General features: G+C 45.0%; 1 protein-coding gene across 2 annotated transcripts in view; it reads right to left on the reverse strand.

The window, feature by feature from the left end:
* Nucleotides 1–16,552, reverse strand: part of LOC115463176 (polypyrimidine tract-binding protein 3-like) — a 224,109-nt gene extending 207,557 nt beyond the window's left edge. The window contains exon 1 of one of the 2 annotated variants that reach the window (XM_030193442.1): nucleotides 16,514–16,552. The gene's annotated coding sequence lies outside the window, so the exon portion shown is untranslated. Of the gene's footprint in view, nucleotides 1–16,230 lie in introns of both variants that reach the window. The other variant, XM_030193441.1, reaches the window with a different exon arrangement.
* Between the last annotated feature and the right edge of the window lie 3,396 nt (nucleotides 16,553–19,948).

Consider the following 19,948-nt stretch of genomic DNA (forward strand, 5'->3'; position numbering starts at 1 on the left):
AAAGGAGGGGAAGCAGAAATGTCCCCCGGAGTGCTCACAGACAGAACCCCCCCCCCCCCCCCAGATCTCTTGAGGAGAAAAGCTTTGTGCATTAAAAGCACAAAATCAGGAGAAAAAGGTGTTCCAGCTACCTCCAATTCATTGTTCCGCATCTGTGCATCATCAGTAGGCAAAAGAACCTGGCGCTGTGCCGCTGCAGCTGAAGGCCCTGCAGTCGACGCACTCCCCCCCCCCCCGCTCCGGATTCAAGATGGCGCCTGAGGAACCCAGCCAAGGAGGATCAGCACAGGAAAAGAGGCGCATCTCTACAAACACCGACCCTCCTCCGGTGTCTCCTGCAGCTTGCACTCCAGCCAACACAGTATCTGCTGCTGGGTGAGTGCGTGCGTATGCACGAACCAGGACCAGAGTCCACCGCCGCTCGCGCAAGAATGGCACCAAAGTCATCCTCTGTAGAGCGGGAAGACGACCACCCGGAGGAACCCAGCAACAGAGCTGACAGGCCCACGACTGTCCTGACCGGTCTCGCACCTCCGACAAACTCCCTTCCAAAAGGAGAGCCCAGAGGGTAGGCTGAGCATACTCCTGACGCTGCTCTCCGGTTCCCACACCAGAAGCAGCACTTAACAGATTCTGAGGGAGCTGCCATGCGCCTCAGCCGAGAGATCACTTCAGGGCCCCCCCTGCCCGCCACAGAAACAGAGTCCTATGGTTTTGCTGTAAACACGAAGCCCTGCTTACTGTGAGTGCTACTATCACAAAGTTTTGTTTTTTTTCAAAAAAACAGCAGATCAACAGACTCACATGCGGACCTCTAAGGGCTCTGACCAGGACCCAGCGGGAAGGGGGAGAAAGGGAGGGACCTGGCACCACCAGGTGTCCCTGCTCAGCACTGTAGCAAGCCCTCAACCCCTTAGGGTATCTCAACTAGGCCCGAGGAGCCCAAAAACCAGAGCTGCAGAGTTATGACCTTCCACCTACTAGATAGAGAGAATACTGAGGTTTGGGTGGCTACACATGACCACATATAGTGAACCTCAGAAGTTCTCTCCATCTCCACCTGCTGGCAGAGGAACATAACCTACAAGTCTCTGGATTGATGTATGGGACGCTATGGAAGTCCTCCATTGCCCTAGGTACAAAAACTTAGATTGTGAGTCCTCTAGGGAAAGAGAAAGTACCTGTCTACAATGTGTACAGTGCTGCGCATGTCTAGTAGCGCTATAGAAATGATCAGTAGTAGAATATTTACTGTAGATATCCTGAAAACCTGATGGGACTAGGTGTGCCTCAAAGACTGGGTTGAGAAGCACTGCCTTAGAGCATTATCCTCATACAATGCAATTCATTAGGAAAGCATGTAGGCAATAACATGCCATTGAAATAGCTTTTCATAAATATCCAACTAAAAGGTTGCTCATTGCCCATGCTGCTCCATCATGGCATTCATTTTCATGCTTGAAAAGAGCTTTACATGTAATCCAGTGACTAGCACTTTTCTTTTTTTTATTCCTTTGCAGATATGATGTTTATTTTAGTCCCAAAAATTGATCATCTTACTACTGTGTTGAAGGTTGCCTCCTGTATCTCACTCATTGATCATCACAGTGTAAGTCATGATTTTAAATTAAGGACAAGATAAAAATTATTATGGATAGATACTGTAACATTCAATTCCAGAAGAAACTTAAAATCTCCAATGACTAGTCCTTAAAGGTTTAGGGCACTGTTGGGTACTGGGCTTTATTCTGGACGTCAAGTCTTTCTTTTGAACCAAAAATTATCATTGAAGGGGGGGCAGACTCAGGAAAAATGTCAGGCAGTACTTTTTCACGGAGAGGGTGGTGGATACTTGGAATGCCCTCCTGCAGGAGGTGGTGGAGATGAAAACGGTAACAGAATTCAAACATGCGTGGGATAAACAAAGGAATCCTGTTCAGAAGGAATGTATCCTTGGGAGCTTAGCCGAGTTTAGGTGGCAGAGCCGGTGGTGGGAGGCGGGGCTTGTGGTTGGGAAGCGGGGATAGTGCTGGCCAGACTTATATGGTCTGTGCCCTGAAGAGGACAGGTACAAATAAAAAATAACACATATGAATTTATCTTGTTGGGCAGACTGGACGGACCGTGCAGATCTTCTTCTGCCGTCATCTACTATGTTACTATGTTTCTTTTTTCTTTTATTAATGTCTGACTGAGAGGAATTAATTTATATGTCCCAACAAGATGATGCAGGATGATATACAGTGGTGGAAATAAGTATTTGATCCCTTGCTGATTTTGTAAGTTTGCCCACTGACAAAGACATGAGCAGCCCATAATTGAAGGGTAGGTTATTGGTAACAGTGAGAGATAGCACATCACAAATTAAATCCGGAAAATCACATTGTGGAAAGTATATGAATTTATTTGCATTCTGCAGAGGGAAATAAGTATTTGATCCCCCACCAACCAGTAAGAGATCTGGCCCCTACAGACCAGGTAGATGCTCCAAATCAACTCGTTACCTGCATGACAGACAGCTGTCGGCAATGGTCACCTGTATGAAAGACACCTGTCCACAGACTCAGTGAATCAGTCAGACTCTAACCTCTACAAAATGGCCAAGAGCAAGGAGCTGTCTAAGGATGTCAGGGACAAGATCATACACCTGCACAAGGCTGGAATGGGCTACAAAACCATCAGTAAGACGCTGGGCGAGAAGGAGACAACTGTTGGTGCCATAGTAAGAAAATGGAAGAAGTACAAAATGACTGTCAATCGACAAAGATCTGGGGCTCCACGCAAAATCTCACCTCGTGGGGTATCCTTGATCATGAGGAAGGTTAGAAATCAGCCTACAACTACAAGGGGGGAACTTGTCAATGATCTCAAGGCAGCTGGGACCACTGTCACCACGAAAACCATTGGTAACACATTACGACATAACGGATTGCAATCCTGCAGTGCCCGCAAGGTCCCCCTGCTCCGGAAGGCACATGTGACGGCCCGTCTGAAGTTTGCCAGTGAACACCTGGATGATGCCGAGAGTGATTGGGAGAAGGTGCTGTGGTCAGATGAGACAAAAATTGAGCTCTTTGGCATGAACTCAACTCGCCGTGTTTGGAGGAAGAGAAATGCTGCCTATGACCCAAAGAACACCGTCCCCACTGTCAAGCATGGAGGTGGAAATGTTATGTTTTGGGGGTGTTTCTCTGCTAAGGGCACAGGACTACTTCACCGCATCAATGGGAGAATGGATGGGGCCATGTACCGTACAATTCTGAGTGACAACCTCCTTCCCTCCGCCAGGGCCTTAAAAATGGGTCGTGGCTGGGTCTTCCAGCACGACAATGACCCAAAACATACAGCCAAGGCAACAAAGGAGTGGCTCAGGAAGAAGCACATTAGGGTCATGGAGTGGCCTAGCCAGTCACCAGACCTTAATCCCATTGAAAACTTATGGAGGGAGCTGAAGCTGCGAGTTGCCAAGCGACAGCCCAGAACTCTTAATGATTTAGAGATGATCTGCAAAGAGGAGTGGACCAAAATTCCTCCTGACATGTGTGCAAACCTCATCATCAACTACAGAAGACGTCTGACCGCTGTGCTTGCCAACAAGGGTTTTGCCACCAAGTATTAGGTCTTGTTTGCCAGAGGGATTAAATACTTATTTCCCTCTGCAGAATGCAAATAAATTCATATACTTTCCACAATGTGATTTTCCGGATTTAATTTGTGATGTGCTATCTCTCACTGTTACCAATAACCTACCCTTCAATTATGGGCTGCTCATGTCTTTGTCAGTGGGCAAACTTACAAAATCAGCAAGGGATCAAATACTTATTTCCACCACTGTATCGTCACAACAGAATTAATCCTATTGAATGATCATACCCAGCTCTGAACTACAGAATTAAATCAGAACTTTCCACATGCTAACATTTCTTGTTCAAGGAGAGACTTCATTCCATTAGAATATTTACTTGTAATCTAGTTATTATTTATATTGCTATAATTTAGTTGCAAGGTTGAGCTTAGTGGTTAGAGCACTGGGCTGACAGCTAGGGAAGCCCAATTCAAATCCTACTGCTACTCCTTATGATCTTAGACAAGTCATTTAACCCTCTATTGCCTCAGATACAAAGAGGCTGTAAGCTCTCCGGCGACAGGGCAATACCTGGTGTACCTGAATATTAACTCACCTTGAGCAACTAATGAAAAAGGTGTGAGCTAAATTCAAAACAAACAAAAATTATACTTGTAAACAGCTAGAGGAAGTATTAATAAGAACGTTAAGAAATCACCACCCAGGGAATCAACAACATCGTCCTCCCCCCCCACAAACACAGCCCCAAAACAACTAGTGCTCACATAGCTGAAGCTTAAGAAAGCAAACCATACTCATCTTACAGCTTTATAAGAAATTCATGAAGTCTGTAACCAAATACTATTCTAAGTATTTACATACTGTGGTCAACAATGAAGGTGCCCGACATTGTAGATAGGTATGTAGTGTGATTTGCCAGTCTCATGAATAGGTAAAAATAGGAACACTCAGTCAGTTTCCCTGATCATCAGAACTGTAGTAAGTCCAACTACAAGATGCATCAGTTTTAGTTATGCCAAGAGGTAAAAATAGCAGATCCAGAAACCATGAACTCTCTCTCACAAATCTTTTGCTAAATTTCACAGTTTTTCAAAAAATATATTTTATTATCTATAATAATAATTCTCACCTGGAAACATTCTGAAGCTCACTCTGTGGGAGGGAAACACTGAAGGCTAGGCTCTCAGCTCACTCACTCTCACTCATAAACCCGCCCTCAGCCACGCCCCTTCCGAACATAATTCGCAACCCCAACGTTCTAAATGAAGCCTCCAAACCAGAGATATCCGTTTTGCCCATAGCTCAAAAACGAAGTGTGAGGTGTCCTGTGCACCGCCCTCCCCTCAGAACGTCATCACGAGGAGGGCGGAGCACATTCCAGGAAACGAGATGTCCCCCTGCCCACCCTCAACGATGTATGCCCTGCCCTCGCATCACAATGTCATGACGACGTTTGGCGCCACATCGACAGCGGGGCGGGAACAACGCGATCACGTCACCAGTGGGGCAGGGAATGCAGAAGCCTCAGAGAATCGCTAACAAAAAAACCAAAAACCTGATCCTCTACGCCGGGGCGGGGAAGGCAGTCACGCAACGCGATGACATCGACGGCGGGCCGGGGAAGCCACAAGCCGCAGAGAATCGCCAACAGCAAAAAAAAACAAAAACCTGTCACGGCGGACTGAATGACCCAAACAACTTGCGCCTGGAAGGTGGGGGGGGGGGGGGGCAGAAAGCTGCAACTAAGATGACAGGAAGGAAAAGGAAAACCTTGCTAGCGCTAGTTTCGTGCTCTTCGGAAATGGGCCTTACTAGTATTTAAGAAAGTCAGAGCATTTTCTTTCCTTTAATCCTACCAAACCAGTCCAGACCAATAGGTTGTGTCCATCAACTAACAGAAGGAGACAGTGAAAAGAGTTCCAAGTAATTCGCTCCTTAAGGGTATCATGCAGCCTGGAATATTCAGTATTCTGAATAGCCAAGCAATCATGCTTCTAACATCTACAATGAAAACATCAAAATGTATAAAGACATAGAAGCCACTTGTGTACAGGTGTAACATACCAAGTAGCTCCATAGAGACCACTGGTCCAGGGGATACGGCATAAGGCACTACCTGTAACATGGCCACCGCTCACCGACATCCAGACATTCCACTGAATCAGGGGAAGTGGTTCAAGGTGTGCCATGGAGCATGAGACATATGTAACTGACGCAGCATGGTACCTTGGAGGTAGAAGATAGATCTTGACATGAAAATTTTGTCACCTCTGTGCCACCAACAGGAACATCACACAGTTCCAGGGGATGAGACCTAAAAAGGCAATGGAAACTGGAAGAAACCAGAATGGGATGGCACTTGGACAGGTGTGGTAGGATTAAAAGGAAAAAAATTATGAGGTAAGACAATTTTCCCTTCCTTGTTATCCATACCAGACCAGTCCAGACCAATGGGATGTAGCAAAAGCAGTATCCCCATTAGGGTGGGAGTGACCCAAAAATAATAGATCCGAGAAGGCTTCAGAAGACCTTATAAAATAAACCGCCACACTCATTTACAGTTGGAGACAACGACAAGATGCCCAGGGAATAGGACAATCATGACCCCCCCATTAGAGCATAAGTGTCATACAGAGCCCAAAACTAAAGGTACGGCTGGGCCATACTAGCAAGGAATAGTGTCGCAGACAAATGTCAAATGCGCACTGACTGTGAAAACAGACTGCTCACCTCTTCCATGAGAAAGGCAGAGGATCAATATAAGGATGTCACTGCCCTCATGGAAACAAACACTGCACATCAGTCAATGATATGGTTCAAAACTTTATTCTAGTCATTGCCCGACACAGACTATGTTTCGCCCACTAGGGCTGTGTCAGGGGCTCTATGGTAACAATAATAATAAAATCAAATTAGAAACCCATGTATTTTAAAAACCATTAAAAACGTGTATCAATATATTAATATATAAAAAAGCATATCATAAAAACAAATTAAAAACACTGATATTTGAAAAAAATAAATAAAATCACATTATACAAATTCATAGCAATGTATTAGTATATAGAACCATATCATGAAAACAATACAACACCTGGAAGGAAAGAGACAAATGGCAGTAAAATAACAATAGGATAATAAAAAGATAACACCAAATTAAAAAAATATCAAACCATAACTTAAAGGAAAATTCAATATAAAAACTAGAAAGACAAAAATAACTTAGATGGCATACTAACAAACATCTTATTGAAACTTATATAGTATCAGATTATAAATAATGTCAAATTATAAGTAAATAAGGGAAAATTAGGTTCTTACCTTGGTAATTTTCTTTCCTTTAGTCATAGCAGATGAAGCCATTACGTATGGGTTGTGTCCATCAACCAGTAGGGGGAGATAGAGAGCACTCAACTTTTCACAGTGGCTCATGGCCAGCCAGCTCCACTGCTTCTTCAGTATTTGAAGCTTCCAAAGCAGTATGGCAAACCGCAATGGGAATAACATGAACTTTCCTCACAGCGAACAATGGCCCCTTAACAAGGGCAAAAACTCCAAAAAAGGAGGGAATGAACACATCCTCCTGGAGGGAATAAACTCGTCCTCCTTATTGTATAACTGGAGGGGATACACGCAACCTCCTGGAGGGAATAAACTCATCCTCCAAAACATAAACTGGAGGGAATGGACTCATCCTCCTATAAGTGAACATGAATCCTGAAGACTGTTTTCCAACTTTCTCCTAAGGAAGGAACTTCAGGAAACAAGAACAGAACCTGAAACAGATTCACAGCATACAGACAATCATAAAGGGAGGGCTCATGGCTTCATCTGCTATGACTAAAGGAAAGAAAATTACCAAGGTAAGAACCTAATTTTCCCTTCCTTGTCATCAAGCAGATGAAGCCATTACGTATGGGATGTAACAAAGCAATTCCTATATAGGGTGGGAACAGGTCACACCACGCGCTAGCACTTGTGCTCCAAAACGCGCATCCCTCCTAGCAGCCACATCCAGCCTGTAATGTCGGGCAAGAGAGAGCTTAGAAGCCCATGTTGCTGCACTGCATATCTCTTGACGAGACAGTGCTCCAGTTTCAGCCCAAGAGGAAGAAATCGCTCTGGTAGAATGCGCCTTAAAGGCTACAGGCGGAGACCGGCCGGCAAACAGATAAGCTGAAAAGCTAGTTTCTTTGAGCCAGCGGGCAATAGTGGCTTTAGACGCTGGAGACCCTCTGCGAGGACCTGATAGCAAAACAAACATATGATCATAGATCCTGAAAGAGATAGTAACTCGCAGATACTGCAGCAGAGTCCTGCGCACATCGAACAGGTGCAACTGCCCAAAAGATTCTGGAAACTCCTCCTTATCCAAGGAGGGCAAGAAAATAGGCTGGTTTAGGTGAAACGCTGAAACCACCTTAGGCAGGAAGGAAGGCCCCGTACGTACCATAACCCCGGACTCTGAGAACTGCAGAAATGGGTCTCGACAGGACAGCACCTGGAGCTCAGACACCCGTCTCGCTGAATTAATGGCCACCAAAAAGACCATCTTTAGGGTCACATCCTTCTCTGAAGCTCGCCTTAGCGGCTCGAAGTGTGAATACTGAAGGGCCTTTAAAACTAACCCCAGGTTCCAGGCCGGACATGGAGCCCGCACGGGAGGACGGAGCTGAAGCACCCCTCTAAGAAACCGTGCCACATCCGGATAAGCAGCCAGGGAGAGGCCACCTTAGGCATGAAGGAAGGCACGGTCCGAACCGTGACCCCGGACTCTGAGAATTGCAGAAATGGGTCTCTACAGGACAGCGCCTGCAGCTCCGACACCCGTCTCGCCGAAGTAATGGCCACAAGAAAAACGGCCTTTAGTGTCAAATATTTCTCCGATGCTCGCCGAAGCGGCTCAAAATGAGAAGCCTGCAGGGCCTTCAAAACTAACCCCAGGTTCCAAGCTGGACAGGGTGCTCGCACGGAAGGCCGGAGCCGAAGCACCCCACTAAGAAACCGTGCCACATCTGGATGAGCAGCTAAAGACACGTCTTCACCCTTACCACGAAGGGAGGCCAACACTGCCACTTGCACCCGCAGGGAATTATAGGCCAAGCCTATTTGTACACCATCCTGCAAAAAGTCCAGAATCGGCGAGACAGGAGCCCGCATGGGTGTGATCGCTTTTGAAGCACACCAAGACTCAAACTGGTGCCAAATCCTGGCATAAGCCACGGAGGTGGAACACTTGCAGGTCTGCAGGAGAGTGGAAATGACTGTTTGAATAGCCTTTGTCCCTCAATTGCGCCCTCTCAATCGCCATGCCATAAGACCAAAGCGGCATGCGTCCTCCATGGCTACCGGGCCCTGTGACAACAGATTCGGTACCAGAGGTAAAGGAAGGGGAGCCTCCACTAGCATCTGTTGGAGTTCCGCATACCAAGGCCTCCTGGGACAATCCGGGGCGATAAGGACCACTTCTCCTGGGTGCAGCCGAATCCGCAGGAGCACGCGCCCTATCAAGGGCCACGGAGGGAACACATACAGTGGGGGAAATAAGTATTTGATCCCTTGCTGATTTTGTAAGTTTGCCCACTGACAAAGACATGAGCAGCCCATAATTGAAGGGTAGGTTATTGGTAACAGTGAGAGATAGCACATCACAAATTAAATCCGGAAAATCACATTGTGGAAAGTATATGAATTTATTTGCATTCTGCAGAGGGAAATAAGTATTTAATCCCTCTGGCAAACAAGACCTAATACTTGGTGGCAAAACCCTTGTTGGCAAGCACAGCGGTCAGACGTCTTCTGTAGTTGATGATGAGGTTTGCACACATGTCAGGAGGAATTTTGGTCCACTCCTCTTTGCAGATCATCTCTAAATCATTAAGAGTTCTGGGCTGTCGCTTGGCAACTCGCAGCTTCAGCTCCCTCCATAAGTTTTCAATGGGATTAAGGTCTGGTGACTGGCTAGGCCACTCCATGACCCTAATGTGCTTCTTCCTGAGCCACTCCTTTGTTGCCTTGGCTGTATGTTTTGGGTCATTGTCGTGCTGGAAGACCCAGCCACGACCCATTTTTAAGGCCCTGGCGGAGGGAAGGAGGTTGTCACTCAGAATTGTACGGTACATGGCCCCATCCATTCTCCCATTGATGCGGTGAAGTAGTCCTGTGCCCTTAGCAGAGAAACACCCCCAAAACATAACATTTCCACCTCCATGCTTGACTGTGGGGACGGTGTTCTTTGGGTCATAGGCAGCATTTCTCTTCCTCCAAACACGGCGAGTTGAGTTCATGCCAAAGAGCTCAATTTTTGTCTCATCTGACCACAGCACCTTCTCCCAATCACTCTCGGCATCATCCAGGTGTTCACTGGCAAACTTCAGACGGGCCGTCACATGTGCCTTCCGGAGCAGGGGGACCTTGCGGGCACTGCAGGATTGCAATCCGTTATGTCGTAATGTGTTACCAATGGTTTTCGTGGTGACAGTGGTCCCAGCTGCCTTGAGATCATTGACAAGTTCCCCCCTTGTAGTTGTAGGCTGATTTCTAACCTTCCTCATGATCAAGGATACCCCACGAGGTGAGATTTTGCGTGGAGCCCCAGATCTTTGTCGATTGACAGTCATTTTGTACTTCTTCCATTTTCTTACTATGGCACCAACAGTTGTCTCCTTCTCGCCCAGCGTCTTACTGATGGTTTTGTAGCCCATTCCAGCCTTGTGCAGGTGTATGATCTTGTCCCTGACATCCTTAGACAGCTCCTTGCTCTTGGCCATTTTGTAGAGGTTAGAGTCTGACTGATTCACTGAGTCTGTGGACAGGTGTCTTTCATACAGGTGACCATTGCCGACAGCTGTCTGTCATGCAGGTAACGAGTTGATTTGGAGCATCTACCTGGTCTGTAGGGGCCAGATCTCTTACTGGTTGGTGGGGGATCAAATACTTATTTCCCTCTGCAGAATGCAAATAAATTCATATACTTTCCACAATGTGATTTTCCGGATTTAATTTGTGATGTGCTATCTCTCACTGTTACCAATAACCTACCCTTCAATTATGGGCTGCTCATGTCTTTGTCAGTGGGCAAACTTACAAAATCAGCAAGGGATCAAATACTTATTTCCCCCACTGTATAGTAGGCCCAGAGGCCAGGGCTGAGTCAAGGCATCCAACCCTGCCGAGCGAGGATCTGCTGAAGAAGCACGGGACTTTGGCATTTGAACTTGTCGCCATAAGATCCATCACGGGCTTGCCCCATTTGGCACATATCTGCAGGAATACTTCGTCTGCTAGTTCCCATTCTGCTGGATCGATCTGATGCCTGCTTAGATAATTGGCTTGCACGTCACTCTGACCTGCAATGTGAGCTACCGACAGAAACTGAAGATGCAGCTCGGCCCAGTGGCAAATCTGTTCGGCCTGCGCGGCCAGTGCTCTGCACTGAGTGCCGCCTTGTCGATTTATGTAGGCCACTGCTGTTGTCCGACATCACTCTGACAGCCAATCCTTCCAGGGTCACTTGAAAGGCCAGAAGTGCCTGAAACACCGCTTTCAACTCCAGGCGGTTGATGGACCACTTCGACTCCTCGGGTGTCCATAGACCCTGGGCATGCTTCCCCTTACAATGTGCGCCCCAGCCCTTCAGGCTGGCATGTCACTACTAGACACCAATCGGGGAGCGCCAGCAGCATTCCTCGCCGCAGCATGCTGTCTGAGAGCCACCACTCCATGCTGAGTCGGGCCGCAGGGAGCCAAGAAAGTCTGCATTGATAATCCTGAGAAACTGGAGATCATCTTTGAAGTAGGGAATACTGTAGAGGTCTCAGGTGCGCTCTCGCCCAGGGCACCACTTCCAATGTGGCTGTCATCGATCCCAGCAGCTGGACAATGTCCCAAGCTCGCGGGCGTGGCATCCTCAGGAGCAGACGGACCTGATTCTCAAGCTTGCACTGCCTTAGCTCAGGTAGGTATACATAGCCCGAGTCTGTGTCGAACCTGGCCCCCAAATATTCTAGAGATTGCGAGGGGGTCAGGTGACTTTTGGCCATATTGACGACCCAGCCTAGAGACTGAAGTACTGAGACCACTCTGGCTGTAGCTTGATAGCTCTCTGTTACAGAGTCTGCTCTGATGAGCCAGTCGTCTAGGTACGGGTGAACCCTGATACCTTCTCGCCTGAGCAAAGCAGCTACTACCACCATTACCTTCGAAAAGGTCGGGGAGCTGTGGTGAGGCCAAAAGGCAAGGCCCGGAAATGGAAATGTTTTCCCAACACTGCAAACCTCAGAAACTTCTGGTGCGGGGGCCAAATTGGTATGTGCAAGTAAGCTTCTTTCAGGTCTAGAGACGTGAGAAACTCTCCTGGCTGTACCGCCGCAATGACGGAGCGCAGGTTTTCCATGTGGAAATGCCGCAATCTCAGGGACTTGTTTAATTCCTTTAAGTCCAGAATAGGGCGAATAGACCCACCTTTTCGCGGCACCACAAAGTAGATGGAGTAGGGGCCGCAGCCGTGTTCGGTGGGAGGTACCGGGGACACGGCCCCTATCTGAATCAAACCTTGTAAAGTCTCCTCTACCGCCGCCCGTTTGGCGGCAGAACCACATCGGGACTCCACAAACACGTCTCTTACAGGGGCGTTGAATTCTATTCTGTAACCGTCTCTGATCAGGTCCAAGACCCACTGATCTGAGGAAATGTTGGCCCACTCCTTAGCAAAGAGGGAAAGACGTCCTCCGATGACAGGACTCGAGGAGAGGGCCGGCGCACCATCATTGAGAGGGTTGCCCCTGAACTCCAGGCCTTGAGCCAGTGGCTGTGGAACGTTTGTCCGAGCGAAACGAGTCCCTCTGCTGAAAACGGGCACGAGACGTGAACCCAGCAGAACGCCCCAGGCGGTACCTTCTAGCTTCACGGAAGCGAGGTCTGTAAGAGGAGTGGACCACCGCTCCATCTCCGGGCTGTTCCACTGCCTGTTGCAACCACACCAGGCAGGCTCTAGCAGCATAACAACTGCATGCAGTCGCCCGAACAGTAAGACCTGCAATTTCAAAGGACCGTTTAAGTGCTGCTTCCAGCCTACGGTCTTGTATATCCTTCAGGGCAACTCCTCCTTCCACAGGGAGGGTAGTTCTCTTTGTCACTGCAGTGACTAGGGCATCTACTTTAGGCATTGCAAAGCGAGCCAAATGCTCCTCACGCAGAGGGTATAATTGCCCCATAGCCCTGGAAACTTTCAAAGGTCCCTCGGGGTCAGCCCACTGAGCGGAAATAAGCTCTTGGATGGAGTCATGCAAAGGAAAGGCTCGAGCAGGCTTTTTGGTACTAGCCATCCTAGGATTCACAGAGGAGGCCGTGCCACTGTCAGGCTCTTCAATAGAAAGGACCTGTAGGGCATCTGAAATAAGCGCTGGCAGCTCATCACAGTGGAAAATCCTCACCGCGGAGGGATCATCCAGATCCTGTGGTAATTCTGCACCTGACTCTGGCTCCTCAGACCACGAAGGCCTGCCAGAACTCTCCGAATCCTCACAGCCCGACCACGGGGGGGGGGGGGGGGGGGGGGACAATAGAAGGGGCCTCAGACGACCCTTGCGGGAGAGCTCTTTTCAGGGGAGAAAAACTCACCCTGGGCACCCAGATCCCGTCCGGGGCTAGCCGCTCCCTGAATAGCCTGAATTCGAGGTCCCCCCCCCGGGCTCAGGGCTCTCCGTCTCTACGGAGGCCGCGCCATGTGGAGAATTCAAACTGGCGTCCGCTGCCAGCTCTGAGCGGGAAGAATCATCACTCGCCGTGCTCGGGCCGGCTCTTACACCTGTACAGCACGATTTACAGAGCCCCGCTGCTGATTTGCGCTTGCCACACCGGGAACAGCACTTTACATTCTCTGCAGCCATCGCCGAAAACAGCGGGAAAATTCAAAATGGCAGTTTCGCGCCAAAAACGCCCCGATCGCGGGCCCACCCCAGAGGAGTTAGAAAACACTCTTCCCTCACCGGACCGAGTATCACAGCTCTGGTCCCTTAGAAGAATCAAAGGAAAACCTCTGTTCCTTTTTTTTTTTTTTTAACGCTGTGAGGAAAGCAGAGGTAATAAGAACTCCAGAGGCTCAGATGAGTGGGAAAGGCAGGGAAAGGCAAACCAATGTGCCTGCATCCACTGAGTGGGAAAGGACAGGGAAAAGCAAGCTAATATATCCACATCCACGGGGGCATGGGTAAGGCAGAGAAAGGGCTAACCTATGTGCCTTCAAAGTGAAGGTGCTATAGCCTCTAACACCCCAGCTAACAACTGGCAAGCCAGGAGCCACCCCCAGGCAGATTTTTGATGGAGCTCGAAGAAGCTGCAGCCACCCTGCTTGGGGAGATAGAGAATACTGAAGAGGCAGTGGAGCTGGCTGGCCATGAGGCACTGTGAAAAGTTGAGTGCTCTCTATCGCCCCTGCTGGTTGATGGACACAACCCATACGTAATGGCTTCATCTGCTTGATGACAAGGAAATATTGAATACCACGGTGTCACAACCATTAAGTGGGAATTTGGAAGAAATTTCATCGATTGAGTGGTTGAGTCCATTTGATTTAAAGTTAAACTTTAAGAGCCATATTTTGATATCTGCCTGCAATGACATCTAATGGTTGAATATAGATTCATGTTTGGTTTTATGGGATTATTTCCAATCCAACAAAATATTTGAAAATCACTCCAGATTACACCTTCCCTCTAGGTCACACACACACACACACACTCTTGTTTGGAAAGCTATTGTGCCTACAAACAGAAGAACACTGATCCCATCTGCATATGTTTTTCCAACATTCTATGTGCTGTGAAGCATAAAAGTAACCCTCCTCCTTTGATTGGCCCTACAACCAAAAGAGCTTGAAAAGAAAATTGAGAAAAAACATGACATACAGCTACTACTACTGAAGGATGAGTCACTGAAAGAAATACTCTTCCACCAATAGTTATCTAATCTACAGCAAAAAAAAGAGTAAAAGGTGCAAACTACAATTCAGAAAGCATCCCTGAAGTATATAACATACTATAAAACAATGGCAAAAACATACTGGGCCTACAGTTACCAACATGGAAGTCATTCAACACCAGAGGATCATATTCATACTCATCCTCATATGCAGAAAATGTGAAGAAATACTATGCTTCTAAATAGGTCATAAATTAAAGAATAAACTTACACAACAGAAAATCAGAGTTTTTACAGCAAGCCAGTACCTCCATGGTGAAACTTTTCACACCCAGACTATTGCATTAATGCCCTTGTGATCAAGATACTGTAACTATATTCAAAAAGATTTCCAGAAAATACATTTGAAGCTAAAATTAGCTCAGTACCAGGCACAAAATATTGCAGGTTTTTTTTTTTTTTTTGGTCAGGTTCCTTGCATATTAAGGTGCTCATTTTCAAAGCACATAGACATACAAAGTTACACAGATTACCACATCCTCACCTTAAAAATGAGCCTCTACATCTCTTCCTTGCTCTTTATTTTATGATTCACTTGTATTTTCTGACAATGTCAAAATCTGTTCATTTGGTTTTGGATCTGAGGAAGTATTAACGCCAGAAAATTAGACAAGAAACCTAATCGCCATACTGGGTCAGACCAATGGTCCATCTAGCCCAGTATCCTGCTTCAACAGTGGCCAATTCAAGTCACAAGTACTTGGTAGAAACCCAATTAGTAGCAACATGCCATGCTACCAATCCAAGGGCAGGCAGGCAAGCAGTGGCTCCCCCCCCCCCCCCCCCACACCGTGCCCATCTCACACCGTGCCCATCTCAATAAAAGTATGTACTTTTCCTCCAGAACTTGTCCAAACCTTCTTTAAACAAAGATAGTTAACCGTTGTTACCACATCCTCCAGCTGCAAGTTCCACAGGAACTATTCTTTGAGTGAAAAAATATTTTCTAGTATTTCAATGTAATTTCATCGTGCCCCCTAGTCTTTGTACTTTTTGAAAGAGTGAAACATATTCACTTTTACCCATTCTACACCACTCAGGATTTAATAGACCTCAATCATACATCCCCCTCAACCGTCTATTTTCCAAGATGAAGAGCTCTTTCTCTTCAGCCTTTCATCATGAGAGAAATTCCATCCCCTTTAAACTAACCCTATAAAAAGAAATCACCTTTTATTATTTGTTGTTTGTTATTTCTCTGGACAAAGACCAACAAAAAGATGCTCCATTAGAACCTGCTCTTTCAAGGCAACAAAAGCCTCATCTTCATGTCAGTTTCTATATAAGAATGGACAAGTTTACTTACAACCAAACTATTATGTTGAGATGGCCGAAAATGAACAAGTTTACTTGCAACCAAACTACTATCTATGTTGGGACCGCTAGAAAATGTACATTCAACTGTTCTTTTCTGCTTCCCACAAAAGCAGCTACGTAAAACTATTTTTAGAATCTTTACAAGTGTAACTGCAGATCCCTCGCTCATATCCGTGTGTTAAATTAAAAAAATAAAATACGTTCCACTAGAACAAAGAGAGCTATAAAGAAAGGAAGGGGGGAAACACCAGAAAAATGCACCAGTCCTTTGATTAGATTTATAAAGGTTAGCTTTTCAAAATACCTTTCTGGCAACTTCAATAATTAGAATGGGTTAGATTACGTACCCAGAGGTGCAAGAGGGCACACCCGCGAATGTCCGAGCAACAGAGTCGCGGCAGTTTAAGCACTGCTCTTTGCGCCTGCGTACTTCAAAACGCCAGGTTTTTCCTCGCAAACCCGGAACAGCTGGAGAATTCGCTTGCTGCTTACGTATCCCAACAACGCAAGTACCTTTCAGCCCCGGAGAACCAGAAGACATACCGCATTCACGGAACCTGTTTTCACTTTTTCACAGACAATAGGGAAAGACTAAGCAAAAAAAAAAAAACTAAACAGAGGGAAACAAACCTTGCAGCTGGCCACGCACGAAACGTACCTCCAGCCTCCCATTCGTCACCGGAAGTTTGCGCTCCGCCGCCGCTCCATCTGTGGAGGGCGGTCCCCCAGCACCCACGCAGGCGCAAGCAACGTTTAAGCTGGCGTCGGAGAATTTGGTGAGGTCAACTCAAATCTCCTTGGGTGAGGTTTTTTTTTTTTTCTCCTTCAAGCAAACCGATGCGGAAGTGGCGGCGCTGGCACTGCCTAGTCTGCAGTTGGTAGAGGTTGAGCTGATCAATGGGCGTGTGTGTCCATTCGTTCGGGTTTTTGGAGTGGGGCGTTAACTCTAAAGTATGAGGAGTTGCAGAAGAGGCAGCCGGCATGTACCTCTTCGGTTTTGCAAGCTTGAGGTCAGCGGCCGACGGGATAGAAAACCGATCAATCGCTTCCAGGTTCCATTTCCTCTAGTTGCTACCAACAATATAGATCCCTACACAAAAATGATATCGTAGCACTGCAGAATACCACAGTGAAAAAAATGCATATAGGATATTTTTTCCTTTTTTTTAATTTTTAATTTTTTTCTTTATTTATGGAACTTAACAAAATCCGTAACCAATATAACTCTATTTACAGTAAATTGGCACAAAACCAAATAGCCAACATTAGTTCCAGGTACTATTCACAACAAAATAAAGCTGGACGCCATCTAGCAAACTGTCTCAAAGAAAGGAGGCTTAAATCCAAAGTAACTTCTATCAAACTTCACTCTAGTAACACTCCCATAGTGAATGATGTAAACATTTTAAAACAGTTTCAACAATTTTATAAGCATTTATACTCTTCAGAATACACTGCTTCAACTCTAGACATTAATAATTTTTTAACACCTCTTCCACATCTGACACTCACTGAAGCTCAAGCCAAACAATCAGAATCCACAAAACCAGTATCAGAAATTCAATCTGCAATCAAGGTGCTACCACTGAATACAGCACCAGGGCCAGATGGCTTTAGTGTTGAATACTATGAATGTTTCTGTAAAGAACTCTTCTCACTATTACAATCCTTATTGACCAATATAATAACATCGCAACAAGTTGAAGGCACCTTTCTTCTTGCCCAAATTATTGTCCTTCCTAAATCTGGAAGAGACTCTACCTCTGTTGCCAATTACAGACCAATCTCATTGATAATCTAGACAGCAAAATTTTTGCAAAAATTCTAGCTTTCAGATTGGTTAAAGTACTCCATTATATAATACATCCAGACCAAAATGGTTAAAGAGCTACAGCTGACAATGCACGCTTATTCTGTAACATTTTATCTTTTCAAAACAAATGTCCCAACCTTTCAACAGAGTAGAATGGTCATATTTATTTGAAACCCTCCAGTGGTTTGGCTTTAGTTCACACGTTGTTAACATGATCAAGGTCTTATACTTAAAACCTTCTGCTATGATTTATGTTAATGATCAACTCTCTGCCCCTTTCTCCATGTCCAGAGGTACAAGACAGGGTTGCCCTCGCCCCTCTTCATTTCAATTTAGCAATTGAACCACTAGCCATAGCCCTTAGATCCAATCCTAACATAGCAGGCTTTAGATTAAAAGACAGAGAAACTAAATTATCTCTTTATGCTGATGACCTTATGTTATATATCACCATTCCTTCCATTAAACATGTATTATCAACAATAGAATCATTCACTTATATCTCTGGTTACAAAATTAACTGGGATAAGACAGAATGTCTTCCCATTCGTGAAAGTATCAACATTCATCTCAATTCCCCTTCAAAAGTCAACACTCACATGTGAAATACTTTGGCATTTTATTTTGAAGTTCAACACACAAAAATATTGACAAAAACATAGAAAATTTACTTCAATCATTAAAAACATCTACATCACATTGGTCTCCCTTATTCCTCAGTTGGTGAGGTCGACTTGAGACAATAAAAATGACACTCGCTTCCAGAGTAAATTACCTCTTAAGTAAACTCCTCTCTTTTCCACCATCTTTCTTTAAACAATTAGATAAACTGCTAACAGACTTTCTCTGACAACACCAATCTCCTTGCATAGCTGCTAGAATACTAAAACTCCCTAAACACCTTGGAGGGGTAAACTTCCCAGACTTTGTTCAGCACTACTCAGCATTCATTCTAAATCAAGGAAGTCAATGGTTTTATACATCTCATTCATTTTCTACACCTACTTGGTTGAAATTGGAAACAGCTTTATCTCCGAATATCCAATTGAATAAACTAGCATTTATGTCACCTACTCAAAAATACCTTTGGTTTTAAAAACTACTCTTGCTTCATTTCAATTATTAGAAAAGATTTTATTAAAGAAATCCAATGGGTTTCATAACTCTGTCTTATGGAATAACACAGATATATTAATTGCCAATTTGACCATTCATTGGTCGATTTGGCAATCCCATAACATCTGGTTCATAGATCAATTACTGCTAAATAATAAATACAAACCATTTGCTCAACTTAAAACTGAATACAACCTTCCAGATGCAGAATTCCTCCTCTTACTACAATTGGAACATTCTATAAACCATTTCCTTAATTACCATAAATCCTTCCTTAAAGAACGTACAGTGAAAGTTTTCATCTTAAAGACTCTTCACTGACATGTTATTGCTAAAACTTGGTCTCATGTGGATAGTTATCTGAAATCTTATAATTTTAGGTAACTTGTTTAAAAAAAAATTATTTCTCTCTTTTGTTTGAATTCTGTGTTACAGTTGATGTTATTACTTGATGTTATTGATTGATAGATTGTGTGTCTTTTTCTAAAACCAATCAAATTCTTGGACTTAAAAAAAAAGACTTCACTGATCTCATTGCACTTCGATCTACTACAAGACATTTCAATTAAATAAAATAAACTATAGCCTGGCCACTCAACAAGTATGGGAAAAAGATTTGAACAACCAAATACCAGAAGAATCATGAAATTCATTTTGGATCCATAGCCCTAGAGTTTCTATGTCTGCTTCAATCACACAATCCTTATATTTCATTTATCATCGTACACTTTGGACTCCCGGAAAAGCAAGGGCCAGTGGCCAGTCTCCGTCAGATCAATGTTGTTCATGTTCCAAAGCAATTGGTACACTTTCACATATGTTATTTGAATGTAGCAATCTCCAAATTTTTTGGTCCGAAGTTTGGAGTAATATATCTGATCTCCTTCACATGCCAACTACTATCTCCTTGAAACTTATTATATGGAGATCAATTATCCTACCTGAAATAGCTGATGAATCGGACAAATTTCTATTTGATTTTCTAATATCTGTTGCCTTAAACTCATTGTTAATCATTGGAAGGATAACTTACCTCTTTCTTTTCAAATGTGGTAGAATTGGGTTATATTGTATAAGAAATATGAAAATGATTTAAGTTGTACTTTCCAGAAATCTCGTAAGTTGTTAAAATGGAA

This window comes from Microcaecilia unicolor, chromosome 2 (assembly GCF_901765095.1).
Source record: "Microcaecilia unicolor chromosome 2, aMicUni1.1, whole genome shotgun sequence".
Lineage (NCBI taxonomy): Eukaryota > Metazoa > Chordata > Amphibia > Gymnophiona > Siphonopidae > Microcaecilia > Microcaecilia unicolor.